Raw genomic sequence first — 25,099 nt, 5'->3', positions numbered from 1 at the left:
TGACACTCATTCACGAAACCCTGGAAGACAGCGGGAGCGTTACACAACCCGAAGGGCATAACTAAGTACTCATAATGCCCATCTCTGGTGTTGAAAGCTGTTTTCCATTCGTCTCCGGACCTGATCCGAATTAAATTATAGGCACCTCAAAGATCCAACTTGGTAAAGATCCGGGCTCCCTTGATACGATCGAAGAGCTCAGTAATTAACGGAGTGGGATACCGATTTTTGATGGTAATGGCATTGAGTCCACGAAAATCTATACAGGGACGTAATGACCCATCCTTCTTTTTCACGAAGAAGAATCCTGCTCCAGCGGGAGAGGAAGAAGGTTGAATAAATCCTCGCTGGAGGTTCTCCTTAATGTACTCAGATGTAGCTTGAGTCTCAGGTAAAGAAAGTGGATACACACGGCCCCTAGGAGGAGTCTTGCCTGGTTGTAGATCAATCGGACAATCCCAAGAACGATGAGGAGGGAGGCGTTCAGACTGAAGCTTATCGAATACATTGGCAAAGGACGCATACTGTGGAGGAAGACCCGGTGGACACGATGAAATGGAGGATTGCTGTATCTTGAGTGGAACAACTTGAGAAAGGCAACGATGATGACATTCAGACCCCCAGGACGTGACTTGAGGAGTGTTCCAGTCAATCTGAGGGGAATGAAGTTGAAGCCATGAAAGGCCTAGTACGATAGGACTGGTAGTAACAGGAAGAATTAGAAATTAAATTTTTTTCCTGGTGTAAGGCTCCAATTTGAAGAGTCAATGGAGACGTACTCTGAGTAATGAGACCATTAATTATATGTGATCCATCGATAGCAGTAACGGTAATGGGTACCTTTAAAGAAATCACTGGTAGAGACCATTGATTCACTAGGGAGCTAGAGATAAAATTTCCTGCAGCTCCAGAATCTATAAGTGCTTGAGTGTCAAAGGATTTGGTGGCAAAGGAAACGGTAACATCAAAAGCACAAGCTTTCACTTTCGTGGAACATGGAGAGGACTCCAGGGACCCTAACTTTACCTCTCCAGAACTGGTTAGGGCCTGGCATTTCCCGACCTCCTAGGACATGAGTTGAGCATGTGAGTAGAATCAGCATAATAGATACAGTCTATTTTTTACTCTTCGTTCCTTCTCCTCTGATGTTAATTTGGAGCGACCTACCTCCATAGGTATCACTAGAGATGGAGCATGATGAGCTTGAGGTACTGAGCGAAGAGGTGCTTTATAGGAAGTTACTTTCTCGGAATCTCTCTCACGAAATCTCATGTCTACACGATGGCAAAGAGAAATCAACTCATCCAAGGAGGAGGGTAGTTCTTGTGAGGTCAGTGCGTCTTTAATCTTATCAGAAAGCCCCTGCCAGAAGGCGGCAATCAAGGCTTCAGTGTTCCACTGAAGTTCAGAGGCAAGTATCCGAAATTGAATGACATACTGAGCTACGGTGCGAGATCCTTGGCGTAGTCAGAGGATGCTGGAAGCTGCAGAGATAACACGGCCAGGTACGTCAAACACACTTCGAAACGTGGAAATAAACTTGGCACTATCTTGCAACAAAGGGTCATTTCTCTCCCACAGAGGGGAAGCCCATGCGAGAGCCTGTCCGGAAAACAAAGAGATGAGATAGGCCACTCTGGAACGATGAGTAGAGAAGTTATGAGGTTGAAGTTCAAAATGAACAGAGCATTGATTAAGAAAGCCCCTACAGGTTTTGGGATCTCCATCATATTTATAAGGAGTAGGCAGGTGTAGCGTGGAAGCGATGGACACCTGGGATGGCACTGGGGAAGGAGATGGAGACACTGGAAGCTCAACGGTTGCTGTTACATTTTGCACAGGGGTTCCTTGGGAGGCTAACGCCTGACAAAATTGTAACAACTGTTGTTGGTGAACATCTTGTTGTTCGATACGGGTGACCAGATACTGCAGCAACTCTATAGCTGTTGGTTCCGATCCTGGGTCTGTCATGGCCTGATCTTACTGTCACGGGCACTATGAGTCTTTGCCCAGGATATCACCAGATGATGATCTTACCAGAGTAGTGTGGGTTACACAGTGGTCCTCTGGTAGCAGGGTGACTAGCGGAACATATGACTCAGCAGATGGTGAGAGGATGCAAATAGAAAAGTCAATGACTAGCAGCAATCTGGTTAATGATTAGGTAGATATGAACACTATGATCTTGATAGACGTGAAGAAGTGCAGGAAGGTAACAGGGAAGTCAGTGGTCTGCGTACAGCAAGTTGTACCACTGCTTATGGTGAAGAGACTTGTCCAGGTGCAGGTAGGTAGCGGGGAAGTCAGTGGTCTGCGTATAGCAAGTTGTACCACTGCTTATGGTGAGAGGACTTGTCCAGGGGCAGGTAGGTAGCGGGGAAGTCAGTGGTCTGCGTATAGCAAGTTGTACCACTGCTTAATAGGTGAGGAGGTGTACAAGTGTTGATGAGTGGAAACATAGAATGTAGACACTGAGAGCACAAGGAACTTGATCCCAAACAATATGCACAAGTCTATGTTGGTGTGGCAGGCGCTGCTTGACAGAGACAAATTCACTACTGGAATCCAGGCTAATAGCAGAAGGTCAATTAGCATATGTATCTCACGACTGAACAAAGAGGTAAACTTCCCAGCAGATATGCGGAGTAATAACACAGTCTCAGGGAGATAGAGGATTCCGTGGGTAAGTGGAGAACAGTCCAAGCTGATATGCAGTAAACGAATGCAGTCCATAGAAAGTAAGCATACCGCAGTTCAGTTGAGCAGGTTGTCCACGAGAGGATACAGGAACAGCTGAGCGGCTGCACGCCAGCACGAGTAAAGAAACCACAGGTGAGTGGTAGCGGTAATCAGGGTCCGGGTCAGCACACAGGCAGAGAACTTGACACGGGTAGAACAATGATGAGCAATGCAGGAATCACTGGAGATTGCGAACACGAGTAGAACACTGTAGGTAATAGCGGACTGGAAGCCGCAGATGATTAGAGCAGGAATCAGCAGGAAACTGAAGACATAGTAGAACACGGGAGACTTGTAGCGGTCTGGAAACTGGCAGAAATCAGCAGGGAACTGAAGACATAGTAGAACACAGGAGACTTGAAGCGGTCTGGAAACCGGCAATGAGTTGAGCAGGAATCAGCAGGAAGCTGAAGACACGGAGAAGTACACAGGAACACCTTCAGAGACTCACAGGGAATGAGACTCCAAGATCAGGCAACGAGGTAATGAACACAGGTGCTTTAAATAGGGAGCGTGGCCTGATCAACCAATTAACTAAAAGCAAAGGTCAGAAGAGTTCTTAGGAACTGCGCATGCGCAGACCATCAGGATGGCGGGCGGCCACAGCTCAGGACAGGCGCCGGCAGGAACACTGGAGAGCCACGCACCAGCGAAGAGGCACCCACGGTCCGGTGAGTGACAGCCATATTGCTCTGTCTTTTATGTTTTATATGACATCTTGTAAACCATTTGATGAGGCGTTTGGGAGAATCACATCTCTGTATAATCCAGAATTTTGACGTCACCCTCTTTAGATTCTCACGGGAGCGCAAGTGTATGTACCCCTTTTTATTCTGTATATTGAATGTGTAGGAATTTTGGTGGAAATTCTTGTGTACATATACAGCAGCATACCGCAGTGAAGCGCCTTAACTTTGTCAATTCTATTTGCATTTAGTAAGTGTCATGTGTGTCCACAGATGAATCGCATACAATTGTGTTTATTGGGGAAAGGTCCGTGTCTGAGAATGCACAGAGCAATTTCACTTGAGATATGACACGCAACGGGACTTACGTCCGAAGATGAATTAGGTCCAGCATCACAAAGCCTTGGTGCTATTACACCAAATCTATTAGTGAGGCGACTCTTGACTAATATTACCATCCTCCCTCCACATTGCAGAATTAAAGGCACTTTAAGCTTGGGACAGAAAGTGATAATGGTTCTGTTATTTATTGCCTATTGTTCCACTCCCCCCCTAAACACACTTTTACCTAATGGGATGCATAGTTGAGTTCTCAGTTCTACAGTTAGATGCATGCAGCTTGCCCTTAATTAGCATTACAATGTGAAGCAAGACAAACACCCCAATTATCCTTGCAGTTGGAACAAAATGCTGACTGAGCAGGACAGTCACACAAAATTGGAAATGCCCCACCAGAATCAAGAGAGTTGGCTACAATTGCCTGTGTATTTGAGTAGTATGGGAACAGTTGGAGAGCAGCCTAGCAATGTATAAAACTATATTCACCCCCCTTTCATACCCCCCTCTAGAAGTCCTGAGTTTGGCCTTGATTCAGAATCCCTTATGGAAAAGACTGGACAGAGAACTTGGATGTCAATATAAGTATCTCTAGTAAAACAATCAGTGAATATACTTGAGCATATATACTGAGTTAGGATATTGTGATGAATATGGTCTGAAAACCACATGTTACATGTTTGCTCCACTAGATCACATTATAAAAGTTTTCCTTTGCCAATTGTGAGAATTACTTCTCCTTGTCAAATGATAGTTTGAGTCTAGTATCTTCCAATGCTACCAGAATGAAAGATACTTCCAACTGTCCTTACTACCTGTAATGATGCCGATGGATTAATGACAAAGCCAGTCTATCTACCATGTGTCACACACCAGGCTTTCAGGTTCTGCCACTTACCTCTTCGCTGTCTTTTCAAGTTGTCCCTGCGGTCCTCAGGCTCTGCTGGTTTTAGAGCTCTCTGTAAGATGCTGTCCAGTCTGTCTCCACTCCAGGGATCTCTCCAGAATGGCTGTATGGGTGCAGCCATCTTGGATTTGTTCAGATGATTCCTCTCAGCCAATCAGGTTATAACAGCCTAAATTTCAGATTCCCTCCAAAACCAGTTCATGGCATCTGCCATCTTGGATTTAGTCACCTGATCCATCTCAGCAACTTAGGTGCTGCTTCTACCCAGCTAACTGCAGTCTCCAATCAGGGATCAACGCAACTATAAATGGATTTCCTGGAGCCCTTACCTATTGAGAGTGAAATGTTGTATTTCAGATGCCAACCTGGTTCCCAGCAGTTTGTAGTCATGTAATTAATCCAGCTCTGACAGTGCAGTCTGCATTCTGGCTCCAGTTGGATTCCAGCACTCTGGTTGCATTTCAGTAACTGCATTACGGTTACAGTGATTCACTTCCAGCAATCTGGTTACAGCATTACGGTTGCAGTCCAGTTACAGTGATCCACTTCCAGCATTCCGATTACAGCATTCTGGTTGCAGTCCAGTCCAGCAATCCAGTTCCTGTTTGCTCTCCTGTGCTAGTGTAATCACCATCGGCACCAGTCCTTAAACTACATGCACAGGAACATTATCATTGCATTAGACACAGGAGAGTTTATGGCCCCTATCTACTGAGCATGCAAAAACCACAGCTTGGCCAAAAGCATATACAGCTCTGGAAGTAGTTCTGCCACTGGTTAAGCACAATGACAGAATCCTATATATTTCAGATCTAGAAATGACAGTACAGTTTCCTCCTAACTCACAGCATATTCATGCCATATTGCAACAGGGGATTATAATGTATCAACACCTGCCTATAAAAACATTCATTAATAATTATATTGCATTGCGATTCCTGCAGTCTGCCCTCCCCACCTGAGCCGATACTGTAACAGGCCATACATTTATTTATACATAACAATATCCCAGTCTATGAAAGCATGAGCAATCACCGTAACTGTAATGCCAAAGCCTGATTGAAAATAAATGGAGCCCTAGACAGCCTAACAATGTTAGAGTTTTCACTCATCTCATCAGTCAGGGCCAGTTATAGACAAAGCCCGCTACATGGTGAATATTGTACTGGAGGCACAGAATAGTTTCACCCACTCCCTTGCCAGAGCCATTACTTGCTAGCCATATTGTTTAGATATTACTGCTAGTTAGTTTCCTCACTGCCTCCAAGTAGGGTTGAAAGATCACTCTCAGACAAATATTGGATAGTTGAAGAGTGCACATATAGAGGCTGATTCATCAACGCACGTATGTGCCAATTTGAAGTGTATCAACCGCAAAATCACTCTGGGCAGATACGGCCGTGAATGCTGTCCTTTTCCGTGCACCTGCGAGTGTAATGGACACTTATTATACCATCCAAGATCGGGGAGTGAACTGGGTGGGGCAGGAGTGTTCTGCCATAGCCATTTTACAGTAGGGGTATGCCAAACTTGAGCCACCTTCCCCTCTGTGTTACATAGTAAAAAAAAAATCTTAAAAAATTTGTGGGGGGGGGGGGGGGGGATGCCGCGAGAGGGGGGAGGGGCTAGTGTGGTGGCTGGTCTATGAAAGGACTATGAAAAAAAACGCCGGCTCGCTGTCACTGCAGCATCACTGATGATGTCACCATGCTGTCAGTGCAGAAGAGCCAACACTGCGGGGAGCTGAGAACAGACCTTAAGTAAGTGAGGGGGAGGGGGATCTGTCAGCTCCATTAGTTGTTCTCTCCCTAAGCACTGGTCTGTTATATCACATGCTGTGTGTTAGCAGCTCTCTACTTCCAGGACTGCCCCTCCCAGCATCCCCAGCTCCTCCTGACAGCCCTGCGTTCCTCCAACACTTTCACCTCTGCTCCTGATAACTATGACTCCAGTGCCCCTCCCAACTCTCGGTACAGTACAGAGCCTCCATCATAGATCTTTCCTTGCCCTGCATATCAGTTCCCTCTGTTTCTATCCAGATATGTTTCCCTTCCTTCTGATCCCTGACACCTGTCAATTCTGACTCCTGGACCCCCGAAATACAGCTGTAACCTCTGCACCCTCTCCATCACAGGAATGCTCTCTGTATAGTATGGCGGTCACAGGAATGCTCTCTATATGGTATGGAGGTCACAGGAATGCTCTCTGTATGGTATGGAGGACACAGGAATGCTCTCCGTATAGTATGGCGGTCATAGGAATGCTCTCCATAGTTACTTATTTTTCTGCAATATCTTTTGCATCAGCTAGGGGTCTAGTTTAACTTCAGCCAGTGAGTCAGGTGGTCCCACACCGTCAGTTAGAAGCATGGGAAAGCCCACTATCTTATGAATAGACCTTGTGTCCTTCAATATTTCATTTTGCGGTGTGTGTTCCTCAATAGAGGAACAAAGTTCTCGTTGTGATGTTTAAGGTATCTTTCTTTGCCGAGCCATATCTAGAGGATTTTGTGGGTTTCTTCAAGAATGATTTTATTTACAAATACCTGTGGAATATTTTGGGGCTTGATTTTTATGGACAACTACAGGACTTAGGATGGTATTTATTGTTGCTCAACTTGGAATGTTTGGGTTTTTATGATGGACAGCTGTTGGTAAGTATATATGAGATTTTATTATTTTTAATAAAATTATGTGGTATAAAAGAGGTGCATGCTTTATTTACATTTTCATTTGTGGTACTCCATGGTTCAATGGGCCCTGTGCCAGCATGCCCTGGCTGCAGTGTGCATGCTTGTGTTTGTAGTTCTAAAAGGACCTGCAGACCCAGACTGATATTGGCAGCCTGGCCTGGCTTGGACCTGTAGTTCCACAAACTAGAATAGTGTTTAATTAATTTTTACTTTTATTTTTACATTTTCATTACCCCACACCCACCGCCCATGGGTGTGGGAAAAGCCCTAGAGTTTCCGGCATCCCCTGCTATAGTGCCACCAGCCCCGGCTGAATTGCCTAGTGCTGGTTATCATTAAATCAGGGGAAACACCATGCTTTTTCCCCCCACCAAAATAAGGCTGACGACACAAGGGTTAAGATGGTTAGGAGAAGGCGGTGTTTCATGGTGATGTGCAGTGTGGGGTGGTGAATTGGACCGATGGTGGCTTCCCTGGTTGTGGGCAGTCTGGTCATTGGAAGCTGTCTGTTGCTGAGTGAGATGGGTTTTATGCCTACAGAGGCTGTGTGTGACTGTGGAAACGCACCCAACAAGGGATATTATTGGAAGCTACCAAATGTAACAATTTCTGTTGCAGTGATTGAACTTTTGACTGTTTTGAGAGTTTTTCCATAACAATAAGTACACAGCTGTTGCAGTAATGAAAGGATCAGTGAGGATATGGGTGTATGCTGTATAAATCTAGTAGAGGAAAAGAGTGAGCCAATGGAAGAGTTTGAACATAAAGATGTACAGGTACAGGATCTATCATTGACAATGCTCAGGACATATACTGTTCTGCACAAGAGATTGTATTAGAATTTGGAGCACTAAGCTTAAGATCTTTTAAATAATAGGGGCAGCACGGTGGCGAAGTGGTTAGCACTTCTGCCTCACAGAGCTGGGGTCATGAGTTCAATTCCCGACCATGGCCTTATCTGTGTGGAGTTTGTATGTTCTCCCTGTGTTTGCGTGGGTTTCCTCCGGGTGCTCCGGTTTCCTCCCACACTCCAAAAACATACTGGTAGGTTAATTGGCTGCTATCAAAATTGATCCTAGTCTCTCTCTCCCTCTGTGTGTATGTGTGTGTGTGTGTGTGTGTGTGTATTAGGGAATTTATACTGTAAGCTCCAATGGGGCAGGGACTGAGTTCTCTGTACAGCGCTGCGGAAACAGTGGCGCTATATAAATAAATGGTGATGATGATGATGAAATGACCCATTATCTTACCTTCCTCATGAAATTGAATAGTTACTATTATTTAATTGCCTTTTCTGATTTTCAGAATTTTCTGGATAACCCATTTATAGGTAGGAGATCCTATACTCTTTTATTTATGATATTTGAAATACTTTGTTTTGTACTTAATTTTATAATATAGTTTGACTCAAAAAGAATTTTGTGTGAAACTTACATTGTTATCTGGTAACACTATTTTTGTAAGTGCATTGCTGTAAGTTTGGAAGGCATTGCCCAAGCTGTTAAGGAGAAAAGTGACTTCCATATTATTTTTTGCTTGTTTTACTATTTATTTGTAAATAATGTATTGTCCTCACATGAGGGGCAGTTGGGAGATATTTCAAAATATTTATTTTCCTTAAATGCTGTGTGAACAAGTTAATGATGTGCTTCATGTTAGGGAAGATGGGAGGGAGATATAGGTGGTTGAAGGGTGGCGCTAGGTATGCACTCTATGGCCACACCCTCTCTCCGGTGGGAGTCAACTGGGCTTCTCTCTATAGGTCCTTCAGGCTTTCCAGCTCCAGACCCTTGAGGCCCTTACACTGGCCCTGCCCGTAGCAGCCATTCCTATTGTATTGGCATTAGTTCCTCCACTGCTAATACCATCCATGAATGCTGTAGGTCAAGTGCCCATTAGTAGGGATCTAAAATAGATCATCTATTGATTACAGTTGACTAGATAACAGTAGATTAAATGCCGTAACTTTTAATAGTCCTAAAAACAGAAAGACCGATGTGCATAAGTCTTGACTGTATTCACTTCCTCATGTCAAACTTGTGACAGATTTCTAAATTAGATTTGATAAATTAGTTTCTTTATGTAATGCAGAATCTTATCTCTAGTGGCCCTTTAAGTCTAGTTGAAGCCATGACAATAGCTTTAGAACCTCAGTTGTCATCACTGCAGAGCAGGTTGTCATGGTCAGTTGTATATATTCAAACTGGCCGTGAGCCCTGGTGCCTGATGGTCCTCATATCGCTGTGACTCTTGAGCCCTGCGATACTGAGCCAATTACTCGCTAGCTGAAAAACTGAATTTTGAATAGATTATTACTTTATTTATACATACATATATTTATATATTTATTTATATTTTATTATATAGCATATTTGTATTTAGATTTGTTAAGTTATCTGTAGTATAATATTTATTTATAAGATATATTGTGGTTTTATTTAGTTAGGTTTAGCTAAGTTAAGTTAAGTTTAGTTAAGTTAAGCTAAGTTAAGTTAAGTAGTTTAGTCTTTAGTTTAGTCTTTAGTGTTGTATAGTACATTGTTTCTTGCTGATTTTCCCATAATTTCCCTTCTGTTTTAACCTACACCTTCTTTTTAATTTTCCTTTCACTTCATCCTCTGCTGGGTGTGACTGAGTCGTGGAGAATGTACAGGAGGTAAGTGCAATGAGCCAGTCACTACATGTAGTAGGTTATGGGAGGAATAGTGAAAGGGGTCACGCCTGTAAGGGGCTAAATGCATTGTGATGGGAGCTGTGGATATATTTGTGTCAAATATTATACAATACACAATATCACTAGCTTGGGGAATATTTTTACGGTGCATTACTGAGTGTATAGATGTGTAATTAAGTTTGTTTTAGGTAGTTTTATATTTTTAGACATCCACATGCATAAATGAGTTTTCATTTAGTGGGATAAAATATTTAAATAAGAGTGGAAGGAAGAAAGATACACATTTATGGGTGAATGACCTGACTTGCGGGTGGCTGCAGACTTTCTTTCCACCTGCAAAACTATTGGATATTTATGGGCACTCAGGAGGTGCCAGTAATGGGGAGTTGCTGTTATACTGTCACTGGGATGACTTTATAAGCATCCTGGTGCATTTGATGCTAGTATGTGCATTATATGTGCCCAATACCCATGTAAAATAAAATAAATATTCAAACACACAAAAATGACATATGAAATACAGACAGTCTGGTGCCCTCTCACTCTCATAATTCATTTAAAACATAAATAAGGCTGGAACAAGAAGTATTTTGGAAGGAAAATTGAAAAGTTAAAATTAAAGAAAGAGGATGATCTAAAGGGTTAGTAACAGGATTTTGAAGAAATTTTAATACTCTTTTCACAATGTGCAAATTCAACCAGACCTGCATCCTGCAAAGTAGCTGCATCCTCATTTTACAGCAGGAGTTCCCAAAAGTAGTATGTGTCCCTTATGTGCTAGGTGAACAGGCAGGAGATTTTCACATCAAAAATTAATTATATACATTTATGGATAATACATCATTTCCTTTATCTTTCATTTGAAAATAAGTATTCTTTATTTCCATATATAAAATAAACGAATTTATAACAACAGGACAACAGAAGAGAAGCTGAAACCTGCCAAGCAAATAAAACTACAGGAAGACCAAAGCCAACATTGCAGCGTGGAACATTCTCCTAGCTTTGGACAAGAGGAGAACACTGCATTTTACAAACTGCTGGGTAGGACTTAACATTTATTAACATTTATTAAGACCACAAATAATTATTAAGACCAAATTGTTACAATTATTTTTATAAGTACCATTGTAGAGATTTTGGCATCTTATTCCTGTACAACCCCAGATGTCAGTGACAGTCGGAGGGTCCAGTGATATGGGGCCAGTAAATGTTTTGCCCGGTTTCTAGCTCTGTTATTGTACCAAATAGTATTCACATGTGAGCATTGCTTCTGCCGTCTGTTTCTGCCACTGTAAGGCTGCGAGTAAAGCAAATACCTTTGGTATCCCAATATACCATCCTAGTGGATAGACTAAAAGGTTATTCCCAGCTAAGCTTTCTGAGTACAAAACCCCAAAAATGGTTTCTGTCTTGAAGGGTTTCAGACGACTTATCCTTTATTGTTGTAAACAACATTTTCTTACTGTAAATCAATCACAGCAGACGCTTGGCAAAAATTAAGTTTGGTTTTGCAAAATGCATCCAAACTGATGCTATGAAACATGGTAAATCTGGCAGAGTAATGTAAGCAGTAGGACAAGTATCGATAGTGGATATATTTGTGCATTAATTTGCAAAAAACAAATAATTTAATTTATAAAGAGTGAAGTAAAAATGTGTACAACTATCAGTTTATTACACAATATCACCTTAGGCATTGACAGACGCTATTTTTAAATGGATCGGTTTAGGCATTAAAGATCTAACAGCCTGAGCAGGAGAACGTCCCTTCTGCTTCAGCGGCCTTTGTTGGGGATGTCCCCTCTCCCAGTTAGAAGCATTGAGGAACGTTACACATACATAGAGTGCAGGGAAGTGAAATCTTCTGTCCTTTATCTCTGCCTGCGTTTAGGTGTTTATTTTTATAAAATTGTTGTGGATAGGGTCATTGTCCTCTAATATTCCAGTCCTTTCATAGCTGTAAAAAGTGTTCATATAAAAAAAACAAAAAACAAGATGTAATGTTGTAGGTGAATGTTTTTCTTCCCTTGATGTCTTAAGTGGTCACTGATATAAAATTTTAACAACTTCATTTGCAGAAAATAAACTGATCCAGGACTTCCTATGTGCGGATGCCTGCATGAAGATCTCGGACAAGGTGGGTATGGATAATGCAATTCTGACCGCCCACCACTAGATATTCAGTAAACTGCAAGTTTTGTAGCTCTAGCAGTGTTCTGGTATTCATACTGTTCTTTACTGATACTGCGTTTACTATACTGATCAATGTATATCAATGGTTATATCTGTCCAAGATGCTGTTTACCACATGGTGAGCACAGCTACACTCACATTGAGGGGAATGGAAGCCACTGTGTACATACCACAATACTGTCTATAATATCCTGCACTTGTGTTTGATCCAATGTTTACAATTATTTTTGTATCCTTTGATGGTCTATATATTTACTGCCAGTAAACTTTAATTGAGCTGTATAGTTGTATAACTGTATATATCGTGCCATTGGAGCAAGGATTCACAACCATTTGTTTTGCTTTTTGTCTTCTACAGTACCTCATCGCTATGGTACTTGCATACTTTAAGAGGGCAGACTTATATATCAGCGAATATACACCAATGAATTTTTTTATTGCCCTGTAAGTATTGCTTTTTTACTTTTGCATTCATAGTAAAATAATATTATTCAATCAGTACATTTAAAACTGACCAGAACAAGAATACTCTGGGCATTTATTACTTTAGATTTGCAATAGACAATGGTGCAGTATTGACCATCTGTGCTTCCTATGTGCCACCAAAGTATCATTGTGATAGTATAGCTGTCTGAGATAGGATTCCTCATATGTCCATTACTGTTTGTTACATGAATTAATAACTCTGAAATTTAAATAAGCCCCATATATTGCAGTTTCTGTCTATCATAGTAGACAGGGGAACTCATTTCTGGAAGTTACACCCTGCCTGGTTGCAGCCGATGGCGGGCGGTGCTGACCTCATAGTATTATGGGAGGGTTATTTTGGTGATAATTCCTATGCTAGTCCTGCCTTGTTATGGGATTCATTTAAGGCCTTTCTGAGTGGAACACTGTGAGGACACCGGGGTTAGAACCAAAGCTCACTAGATACCCTGTCCTCTAGGTTCACAGGTCACACAGGTAAGGAGACAGGAAAGAAATAATAATCCCTTTTATTAAACAAAGTGTACACACTTAGTAAAATACAACAGTGCTTCCCAAGGAGAAACTTGTTACCCCACCAAATATATCAAGTGTCAGAAAATCACCAGTGCAAGTATAAACTCCCCAACAAATTCCCCAGCAGGTTATCTCCAAGCACAAAGTCCTAGCAGGCCCAAACTCCTGGTAATAAAATCCACAGCTGACAATCCAAGTGGGCCACGGTTTCTGATCCTTAAGGTGGGTCTGTGTATCTTGCTGATCCCAGCCACTCGGCCAACTCTCCACCAGCTTGGTGGGACCCTGGGTATAGTATCCCTACCGATGTAGGCTCACCAATTCCCCAGAATCTGCAAGTGTCTCCCGATGGAGTGGTAACAGAATCAGTCCTAGAGGTACACTGTCCAATCTCTGTCAAGAAGCTCCTGCCTTAAGCATTCCTTTAAGGCCCTGGGAGAATACGGTTACTCTCCAACAGTCCAAGTCCTCACTGTCTCAAGATTCTCCAACAACTCCCCCCCCCCCTCCCCCAGACAGCTCCCTTTTGTCCATTCCGCAACCCCCCACTCATTGTCCTCTTGTGATTGGTGGTGTGGAGAGTTTGGCTGGTAACAGGGGTGGAAATAGTGCATGACATCAGTGGTCTCCCCCCCTGCGGTGATGGTGCCATTCGGACTGTGTTGCAGACTTGCTAGAACAATAGTTAGCAAACAGGGAGAGACCCCCTCCTGATTTTAGATAAGGTCCTGACCCTCCTCTTTTTAACCCGTTCCACTACTTTTTGATGTCACAGGGTCCACAGCTGATTTACACTTCCTGTGAGCTGCCTCTCCCCTCCCTCTCTGGACACCACAGCAATAACAGATCTGGCCACCGGGCGGCATTTAATAACAGAGTGGGCCATGGTTGTTCAGTTGGCCCACTGAGGACAGACCGGATTGGCAGGATATTCTCAATATAAGGCCCGGGTCTGTCACAAACACTTATAAAGAAGGTGGCAGATACTGAAAAATTCAATCGCTCCAGAGAGGTGGAACTGGAAGAATCTTGTAGAAATTTAAAGTCCACATATTTGTCGACACGCACAATACTCAACAGCGGATATGGGTGGCAGTTATCTGGCCTGTTTATCTCGGGAGGAAAGGGATAGTAGAGTAATTGCAGCCATTCATGATCAAAATGGAGTGAAACAATACGCAGGGGTGGATATTGCCAACTACTTTTTGCATTACTACAAAGAAGTGTATGCTTCCAAAGTGTCCTTTAGGAAGTCGTGAGCTTGATTCATATTTAGACTCTATTCAACTCCCTAGTTTAACTAGTGGTTCTGTTGCCTTCTTGGAAGAAACCTCTCACACTTGAAGAAGTTGAAATGGCAATTAAATCATTCCCTAATGGGAAGGCCCCGGGATCAGATGGTATTCCAGTGGAATTGTATAAAAAATTTGGAAAGTTTTTTGTCCCACAACTGCACGCTCACTATGCCAGAATACTGGAGTCAGATGTAGTGCCTGCCACAATGTCGGAGGCATTAATTGTTGTATTACCCAAATCAGGGAAAAATCCTTTGTACACGGAGTCATATCGTCCAATTTCTCTATTGGGTCCTGATGTTAAAATCCTCGCTAAAATTTTGGCCATAAGACTTAATTCGGTTATTACTGAAATTATTCATCCAGATCAGACGGGATTTATGCCAGGTAGATCGACTACGATTAATTTGAGGTGTTTGTTTATGCATCTGCAGATGGCTCACTTTGCTGAGCCGGGGGCTGCGGTGGTATCTCTGGATGCTGCCAAGGCCTTTGACTCGGTGGAGTGGATTTATCTGTGGGAGGTGCTGAAATGGTTTGGCTTTGGACCGACATTCATCCGCTGGCTTCAACTGTTGTATAGTGCCCCTGTGGCACGGGTATGTGTGAATGGATATACCTCAACCCCGTTTGATTTGGGTAGAGGCACCCGTCAAGGGTGTCCTTTGTCTCCAGCTCTATTCGCCATAGCCATTGAACCATTAGCATGTTTGATTCCCGCCCATCCGGGTATACGGGGTCTCTCTGCTAGGGAGGCTACAGATACTATTGCTTTATACGTGGATGACATGCTGTTGTTTCTGTCTGAGGCAGATGGTTCCCCTATTGTAGACTGTTGATAATTATGGCCATTACTCAGGAGTTAAAATTAACTGGGATAAATCTATCATTTTTCCAGTACATGGTATTCTCCCAGCCCAGTCTATACATAGTCACCCTCTAAAATGGAATCTCTGTTTCAAATACCTTGGCATCTGGGTTTCCTCCAAGCCAGCTGACTATGTTAATTTAAATGTTGATCCTATTACTGACTACTTTAAACTTAGGTCCCATACCTGGAGGCGCCTGCCATTGACTGTGACTGGAAGGATTAATCTTTTTAAAATGATAATGCAACCTAAATATCTTTACGTGTTGCAACATTCGCCTATATATATCCCTAACAAAAATTTTCAAGTCATAAACTCAATACTTTCTTCATTTGTCTGGGGTGACAGAAGGGCTAGAATAAAACTTAGCACTTTATGTAAATCCAAGTTTGATGGTGGCTTGGCGTTGCCTAAACTCAGATTATACTATATGGCAGCTTAGTTGTCACATCTGATTGAATGGATGAGTGGTTGTAATGGCGGCTCCTTGTTGGGCTTTATTGGTGAGGGGACGGGGCCCCAGTTCACCCCTCTGCAGGTGCTGTTGATGGGTCGGACTCGTAAGACAGATGCTCCTATCATTATACAAGCCATTAGGATCTGGAATATGGCACATAAAATCCTTGGGGGGAAAGGTGTGGATGCAGATACTCCGATCTGGTATAATGACGCTCTACCTGAATTACGAAAATTGAGTGGGGACTGTTTCTGGTGGCGTTTGGGGTGTCTAGGTTGGGTCAGCTCTACGATACAAATTTGTTCAAATCATTTGAACAATTTAAAAGAGATTTCCAGATCCCTCAAAGGGCTTTCTTTCGATATTTGCAAATCAGACATGCTACTCAGTCTCAGTTTGGGAACACCCCCCCTATATTGGCTACTGCCCCTGTTAGATCTCTGCTCGAGAGTATGAAGGGTTGCAGAGTTATCTCTTCTGTTTATGCGGAGCTTAACCATCATCAGACATGTAATAGATTATTACCTCTCAAGTTAAAATGGGAATCCAATATTGGTACAATTGATGAAGAGGAGTGGTATGATATCCTAAAAAGCATCAAACTTGCCACATCTTCGGTGCGTTTTCAACAAATTAATTTTTATATTTTGCATAGGGTATATCACACTCCAATGTCTATGGCAACCATTGATGGGGCTAGGAACGCTGATTGCCCTAAATGCTCTCAGCCAAGATGTGATTTTTGGCATTTGCTTTGGGAATGTCAGGTAGTCCATGCCTTTTGGGTAAAAATATGGAAATGTATTGTTGGGGTGGTATCCGGTGTTCCTCTATTGGAACCTAAAGTATGTCTATTCGGGATATCACTAGAGGAAAAACTAACTGTGCCCATTTATAAATTTGTCTTCATAGCAATTACCCTGGCAAAAGTTGTCATAGCGCGTAATTGGCTCGCAAATACAAAACCAGATTTCCATAACTGGAGGCTTTGGCAAATGAGATTATGGACCACAAGAGATACACATATACTTTGGGAAGGGCCGAACACAAATATCATGAAGTTTGGTCATCTTGGTATGAATCCAAGCATAGAAAAAGAAGGGTAGCCCAGGATGTTGGATAGTTAAATGTGAGAGCCCTGTTTGGTCCGGTCTGGTCTAAATCTAAATTAATTTAATTCCAATATTTAGGCATTGATAAACTTTGTTATTTTATGCGATATTTCCGACAAGGGGGTAAATGTATTAATGTCCGGATTCTTCAACTCCGGCGTGTTCAGCGTCTTCTGCGATTAAATTTAAAGCGGCGCTGCATTGTAAAGGGCAGTTTCCCTTTACAATGCAGCGCCGCTTTAAATTTAATCGCCGAAGACGCTGAACACGCCAGAGTTGAAGAATCCGGACATTAATACATTTACCCCAAGATCTTATGCAGGATATTTGTACATTCAATTATGTTTGTAGGTATCTGTTCTGTTGAATCTGAACTTGCTTCATTTGCGCTATATATTATTCTGTACTATGTATAGATTTTACATCTATGCCTTCACTCGCATTGATCTCACTAGTGTAACCTTAGAGCTTTGCTAAACGGCTGACATTTGTTAAGTAATGTTTGTTTTGTCAGTTTTTTCTGTTATATGTACTAAAATCCAATAAAACAGTACCTGATTTAAAAAAATAAGCCAAATTTTAATTATAAGTAAGCTCCCAATGTAAGGGATAAACTGGAAAGGAGTGCCAGATGTCTCGAGAAACCTAATTAAAACAATTGGTTTTCATAAATGTGGGCTATACATGAAACTATGTAAGACATGTAGTTTCAATGTTAGCAAGATACCACTTTTATTGTTAATGGTCTGACATATTGTATTGAACAATTCATTACCTATCATTCTAGCAATGTAATATACTTAGTTAAATTAGTTGTAAGGCATTTTATGTGGGACAAACTACTCGCCCACTTAAAATAAGACTCAGAGAACTTATATACAATAAGCAAAAAAGACTTGAAACACATACATTATCCCAGCTTTTCAAGAATGTACATACTTGTGAGGCAGGACACATAAAACATTTTTGGGTGATTCAGAAAATTGATGAGAATTGTAGAAATAAAGATATGTTGAGTAGGTTAGCTAAAGCAGAAATTAGATGGACTTTCTCACTTAAAAAAAAGGTCTAAATACAGAATTTGAATTATAGTGGTTTCTCTGAAATTATATATATTATTTTTTATAAACAGTATATTTTTTATAAATTTTTTATTTCATTATATTAGAACGGTGGATGTAGATTAGTTTAATCCTTCACTGTATTGGATTTTATTTGTCCTTATGTTACGAGCCTCGACTCGCTCTGGCCATCGTCATGACGACAGATCGTCACTTCCGGTTTTCACCATGGCCGTCCCCATGATGACGGTTGGGACGCTCCTCTCATCACCGCCACGACCCGGCGCCAGGCTGCTAGTTAACTCATTTCCAGGTGGGGAATGATTGTTATACTCCAATGTCATTGGCTGTTCCCAGTATATTAGGCAGGGAGGGCTTAGCCTCCCTGTCGGTTATAGTTCCTGTTTCAGCGTACTTACCTGCTCCTTTCTCTGCTCCTCTGCTCTTGCTATTTGGATTGATTCTGCTGTGTATGACCCTTGGCTTGCTTACTGGACTCTGCTGGATTGCTCGTGACCATGACCTCTGTCTGTTACCTGGATTGGCTGTTTGCCGCCAGCCCTGACCTCTGCCTGGACCTCACTACCGCTGCCTGCTGTACCCTTTGACCTCGGCCCATTTTGAACTTTGCTGTTTCTACCACCTTGCCCTCGTCTGCGCTACGGTAAGGTTATAAACTTGTACTACTCTCAGCTAAAGACCTGGGGACATCCGAGTACCTGTGAGCACGTTCAGCTCTATGGGAAAGATGGCTGCTCTGTTACCTGTTCTACAAGCTTATGATACTTGCCATCAGCCCTAACATTATAACCAGCCATAAAAATATTTCATAAGCCAGTGATGGATCCTAATCCAGCTCAAGTCCTAGCAGGGCAAATCCAGACCATTTCACAGGTGGAAGCCGTCAAAGCCTCACAAGCTACCCTGGCACCGGCAATTGAGCCCAAATTGAACTTTCTGGATCGGTTTTCCAGGGATAGGACCCAGTTCCAAAATTTCAAAGAAAGCTGCAAACTATACTTCTGTCTTAGACCCCGTTCCTCGGGCTCAGAACAGCAGAGGGTCAGCATAATCATCTCCCTGCTCCAGGGCAAGCCACAATCCTGGGCATTCACAAACATGAGTTTTCACTGTCACATCTAAGATACTTGTAGGACCACTTATTGCACCAGTTACTTGCAAATACCTTTTGATATAAAGAGTGAGAAGAGACTGTAACTCAGGTGCCCATCCTCAGGCATTAGACCCTACATTTCACACTGGATGAAATATTGCAGGGGTGGGACACAGCTGGGAAAGTGTGTGTATAGGATGAACTTCATAAATATAATGCAGTGCTGCATTCAGGAACTACACAATATATTTCAAATGGAACTGTGTTACGGACAGTTTGGTTAAGCCCATGACAGATTGTCATTAAATATGTCCCCTAACAAGTTATGTCGGGAAACAAAGTGTGGATAGCTCCCACAGGGTCAGGAAAATTATGGGCCTGATGGAGCTGCAACTCCAGGCCTGCACATTAAAATAGGCCAATCAAGATCAGCGCAGGGACAGATCTAGAGTGGAGTGATCGGGGAGTTTGCCACCCATAGCAGTGCATGCACTACGGCTGCGATTGCACTCCTTTTATTACACTACTTAGATTAAATGATTCATTTTCCTGGAGGTCTAGAGCTTTCATTTTGTTTGGTCCATTGAGGCTCCCCTAGCAGGAAGTAAAACTGCCTCCAAGCACTCACCACAGCAGCCACACTTGTCGCTGAGCTCTTAAAAACGCTGTGTATATATGTCAATGTGCATAGTATGTGGATTCATTCTGTTTCCTATGTCTGCATCCAAAATCAGGTATAACTGTGTAGTTGCCTCAATGTACGCCTGCATTTTTTCCTGCAGGTAGGTTTTTTTGCTTCTTCAGATGTGTGAGTATGTCTGTATATTAAGACAATTACGTAATTGTTTCTTTATCTTAATAAAGTTGTCATGTGTTAGGTTAAAAGTATACCTGGAGTATTTAAGGCATTGAAAATTCTTATAGAAGTGCTGTTCTGGACACTTTAACCTATGTAATACAGACACATTTTCAATTAATTATCGCCATCAATGGTCTGGAATGGGATGTACAGTTGCAAATAGGTCTTATTGACTCAAGATTTTAATAGAATAGAATTTTAACTGAATAGAAGTTTGGAGCAAGTATGGGTCTTGTGGGGGCATTTTGGCATGAGTGATGTGAGCACGCTGAGGTTGATATCAGGCTGTTGTTTCTTTCTCATCATTAGGGGTAATGCGCATCACTTTGGAAGGTTGGATATATATTATATACTGCATGATCTATGTTAAGTGATTGGCTTTCCATATTTCATATCCTTATACGTTTTCCAAAGAGGCCCCAACATTCCAGGATCCAGACAAGAAACCAGCACCAGATTGAGAAAGCTGCAGTAACAGGTAGGAGAGAACAACACATTCCATAAAAACCCTCATCATTTTGCCCAACTATTTCTGCTTCCTACTCTCTCTTTTCCTCTTTCTCCTCCCTTTCTTCCTTGCTGTCCTCTATCTCTCACCTTCCTCAGTGTCATGTCCGCCCACCTGCAGTGTTTTACCTTTCATCTTACCTATTTCCTGCCACCTTCACTACTCCTCATCCTCTTCAATCTTACCCTCTTTCCTGTCACACACCGGCCCGGTGGACGAGTACCGGCGTTGTTACCTCTGTCTCATAATCGGTGACCACGGTATATTGGATCCAGTGTTTTAGTCTTAGTTTCCATCTGGTTCTATTCTACACATGTGTCAATCATTATTTTCTCATTACCTCCCACTCGCTGCTATTGGCCTTGATGCTTTTGGAGCACTATTTAAACCTCCCAGTTTCTGCTCTCTGGATCCTGTTCTTCAAGTTACTTTCTCTTGTCAGGATTGGGCTCTCCTCGTGTGACTTACCCATGGTTGCTGTGCATCATTGCTTCAAGATCTGCTGTGTTTAACCTCTGGTGCCTTGGTTGGAACTCTCGCTTTATCGGGTCTCCACTGCTGCATTCAGTGTCTCTTCTACGGCTTCATTCATTCGACTTCTCCGCTTTACTATTGTAACTCCAAACTTTACTAGGAACCTCCTACACCTGCTGCACTGAACTACCAGCTAAATGGATCAGCTAAGTCTACATTATTGCTGTTTCTACTGAACTGTTGTTGTATCAGTAAATCAACTACTGTTACCTGAGTTACTCTTTAATCGGATTAGTTTAGTCTTCATTATTGCTGTTTCACTGAACTGTGGCTGTATCAGTACTCAATTGCTGTCACCTGTGTTACCACTTAAAGGGATCAACCAAGCCTTCCATTATTGCTGTTTCTACTGAACTGTTGCTGCAATCCAACTGTGGTTGCTTGAGTTATCATTTAAATGGATCAGCTAACTCTTTTATTATTTCCGTTTCTACTGAACTGTTGCCATACCAGCTATTCTCCTACCGTAGTCCTGAGTTACCACTTAAAGGGATCAACTAGTTCTTCAAAATATTTGAGTCTATTGAAATGCTGCTGTATCAGTAACTCATCTGTGGTTGCTCTGGGTTACCATCTAAACGGATCAGCTTGTTCTTCATTACATTTGTTTCTATTGAACTGTCGCTGTATCAGTGGTTTTGCTGTTGTTGCTCTGAGTTACCATCTGAATGGATCTACTGGTTCTTCATTGATACTGTTTCCATTAGACTGCTCTTCTCAACGAATCTACTAACTTTCTCATTGTTATTGTCTTCAGTGAACTTTACCTGTTATTGTCATATTCCTTCCATATCTGGCTCCACCTATATTCCTGCATCACTTGTTCTGGGAACCGCGACCTGCATTAATAGGTGTGTCTAAGCCCATGCCCTCTCCTAGGGTCATGGTGAAAAACACCTACCGTTAGACCCCACGCCCCAGTTCGAGCATCTGTCATCTGCAGGTAGACAGGACTCACTAAATTCTCCAGATTTCGTGACATTTCCACAGATTTTCAGGGCAATGAGACTAGGCTGGAGGCAGAAGAGCAGAGCTCAACCATTAATCTAAATGTAAACTTTCTTTTCTTTTTTTTTCACTTCAACTTGCCCCCACATTCTGGGTATTCCCCCTCTAGCGGGACAGCACTGCTCACAATAACCATTAATTATTTTCAGCTCCAAGCCCATGTGGCCCTTAATCCAGCCCTGACAGTGGGAAGAATACATAAAGAAAATGAGGAATTATAGCTAAAGGACAAGGAAATACACAGCTTGTACTTATACAGCAAACAGATAAACCTGTTTATCTTCCTTCTTACAGGTTGCAGCAGTTAACATAACGGTACTGCATATCGTGCTTGGGATTGTGTACATACAAGGTGTTCCACAAAATACTTACTGTGACATCATGAAGCAGACTGTTGCTGTGCTTAATATGACAAACTGTTAGGGCTGTGGAGCCATTGCCAGAAATTTGGAAGAAGGATTTACATGGAAAGGAGTGCAATTTGAATGGAACACTTCCATGGCCCTGGTTGCCTATAGAGAACAGTAGCTATGCTAAAAATAGCAGCACAATGCCATCCAATTAAGTGTTGCTCTAAGGGGATATGCATGTGTCATACATCTTGGACAGCAGGAATATAGTGACTAAGGGGCATATTTATTAATTAACGGGGTTTTGTCCCGTTAGTTATCAACTGTCATCGCGAAGATGACAAATGATTTTTACTAAGCATTTATTAAAAAAATCATTCTTGTACCGTGCATCCGATAGGCAGCTGTCCTGGCAATGATTCCACTTACCTTAAAGGTCCTGTTATCTGTCTCTTCTCTCCGGTCATTGTAACAAAGTTGCTTTGTGCATGTGTGACCTAAGATCGCGCATGCGCAAAGACATATTTGTGATAGTGACCAGAAGGGAGAGCAGTTAAGCTGCAGTGAGGGATCCGAAGATCCCTCTACAGCAATGTGCTCCCCATAGGCTTCAATGGCTAATGCCATCAAAATCTTTGATTTTCAGAACAATAGCTGCGGTCCTATAATTGTAAATAACTACCATACTTAAAAATACAGTTATCCCCCGAAAACAACTGTTTTCGGGTGATATAAGGTTAAAGGGACCTTAATATATAGGCCCCTAAGTGACTATACATGTGGGGCAGTCTAAATGTAATTGTGCTGTTGTGGTAAAAAAAACACCACACCTCTTATATTCCAAAATGTTACTACTAACCTCACTGTTATTATTGTTATTATTATTATTATCGTAGATTTGTTAGGTGCCACAGGGTTCCGCAGCGCCATACAATAGGGAAAACAAGACATACATAAAACAGGGACATACAAGGTAGACAAAATAAATGCAGACATGAAAACAAGGGGTGTGGAGGACCCTGCTCATTAGAGAGCTTACATTCTAATTGGAAGAGGGCACAGCTGAAACAAGGGAAACAAATGTGGCTTAAAGTGGAGATTGATCACTTTTGTGAGAGCAGTTGAAGGGGAATGTTGGGTGCGGAAGCCGGACTGCAGAGAGTTGAAAATGGAGTGGGAGAGGAGAGAAAGTGAGACAGGCGTTTGCACACTAATCGCTCAAGTAGTTTGGGGGCAAAGGGTAGGAGAGAAACAGGTCAGTACTTGGAGCGAGAGGCTGGATTGAGAGATGGTTTGTTTAGAATTGGTGAGATGAGAGCATGTTTAAAAAGGATGAAAATGTGCCAGTTGAGAGAGACAGGTTGAAGAAGTAAGCTAGAGATGGGCATGCAGTGGGGATAGGGAGTGGAGAAGTTGGGAGGGAATAGGGTTGAGGGAACAGGTTGTAGGGTGAGACGATGAGATGAGTGCAGAGATTTAAGAAGTATGATAAAGAAAGCCTTGTTTGTTGCAAACAAAAACAGCAAACTGATATTCAAAACACTTGTTGATGGTGAATATTATATTTCAATTGCCAATTGAAATGTTATCACAGCAATTGTATTTTATATGTGAGAAATTAAGGTGTTTTACTGGACTTATTATATCACATGTTCGCATATTACAACAATCATCCACTGGACATGTGAGTAAATGGAAAAGAGAACTATGTAATGGTTGGGATGTAGATGAGACTACCATTTTATATTCAATCAATGTGTAATGTAGTATATGTAGTCTTGAATAAACACACTGACCACTTGGATATATTAGGAACAGTAGCCATTGAACCATTTACTTCTGAGCTCATATGCATAAATACATTTCTTAGAACACCAACTATCTCTGCGGAACACAAATGAGATATATACAGAAGTAGCACAAGCTAGAAAGCAAGTCAGTTTATTACATCAGGTGGATAACTCGCCTTATTTTCCCTTGTTAGGGCAGTTAGGACGTCAGGTATTAATCTATTTTCTGTTAGTGCTCACTCTTTGTGTATTAGTATACATAAGTTTGCAAATACTGTTATGTGCCACTTGCAAAACTATATACTGTACCTGTGCAATACCTCCCATTATATTACTTTATCCATGTTTATCTCACAACCACCTAGTAATTGTTAATGCACAGCATTTAAGGTCAATTCCAAATTTTGGTCTTAATTTATGTTTGGACGTACTTCTGGTTGTGTAGCGTATCTTACGTAAAACAGCTCTGCGTCCAGAAACAGATATTACATCAATGAATGCAAATGCATGCAATTCATGTCTGAATGCAGATTATACTTACGACTGCCTACGTCTTGAGTGACAAAATGGGGGACGGAAGGGGCAGACTAATATAGACCATATACAGTAAGGGTGCTCCAACGCAGATACGGCCAATTCAAGTCCTGTATTCATCATAAGTACACTTGTTTTCAATCGTATCGTTTGCACCTAGTAGTGATGACCAAACATAGCATTGCCTCTCACAATCTAACAGGGCGATAGCCATTTCGCCTGAACTCCTGACACCTCTAATCTCATAAAGCAAAACTATATAAGACTAGAGATTGTCACTGACCCCTGTGTTTTGTTTTTGTTTTGGATCTGTATTAACTTTGTGTGTTGGTTTTGGTAAAACCGCCCTTATGTGATTTGGATTCGGTTTTGGTAA

This window comes from Mixophyes fleayi, chromosome 1 (genome assembly GCF_038048845.1).
Source record: "Mixophyes fleayi isolate aMixFle1 chromosome 1, aMixFle1.hap1, whole genome shotgun sequence".
In the NCBI taxonomy this organism is placed as follows: Eukaryota; Metazoa; Chordata; class Amphibia; order Anura; family Limnodynastidae; genus Mixophyes; species Mixophyes fleayi.
The sequence above is the reverse complement of the archived record's forward strand: the minus strand, read 5'-3'. Positions refer to the sequence as shown.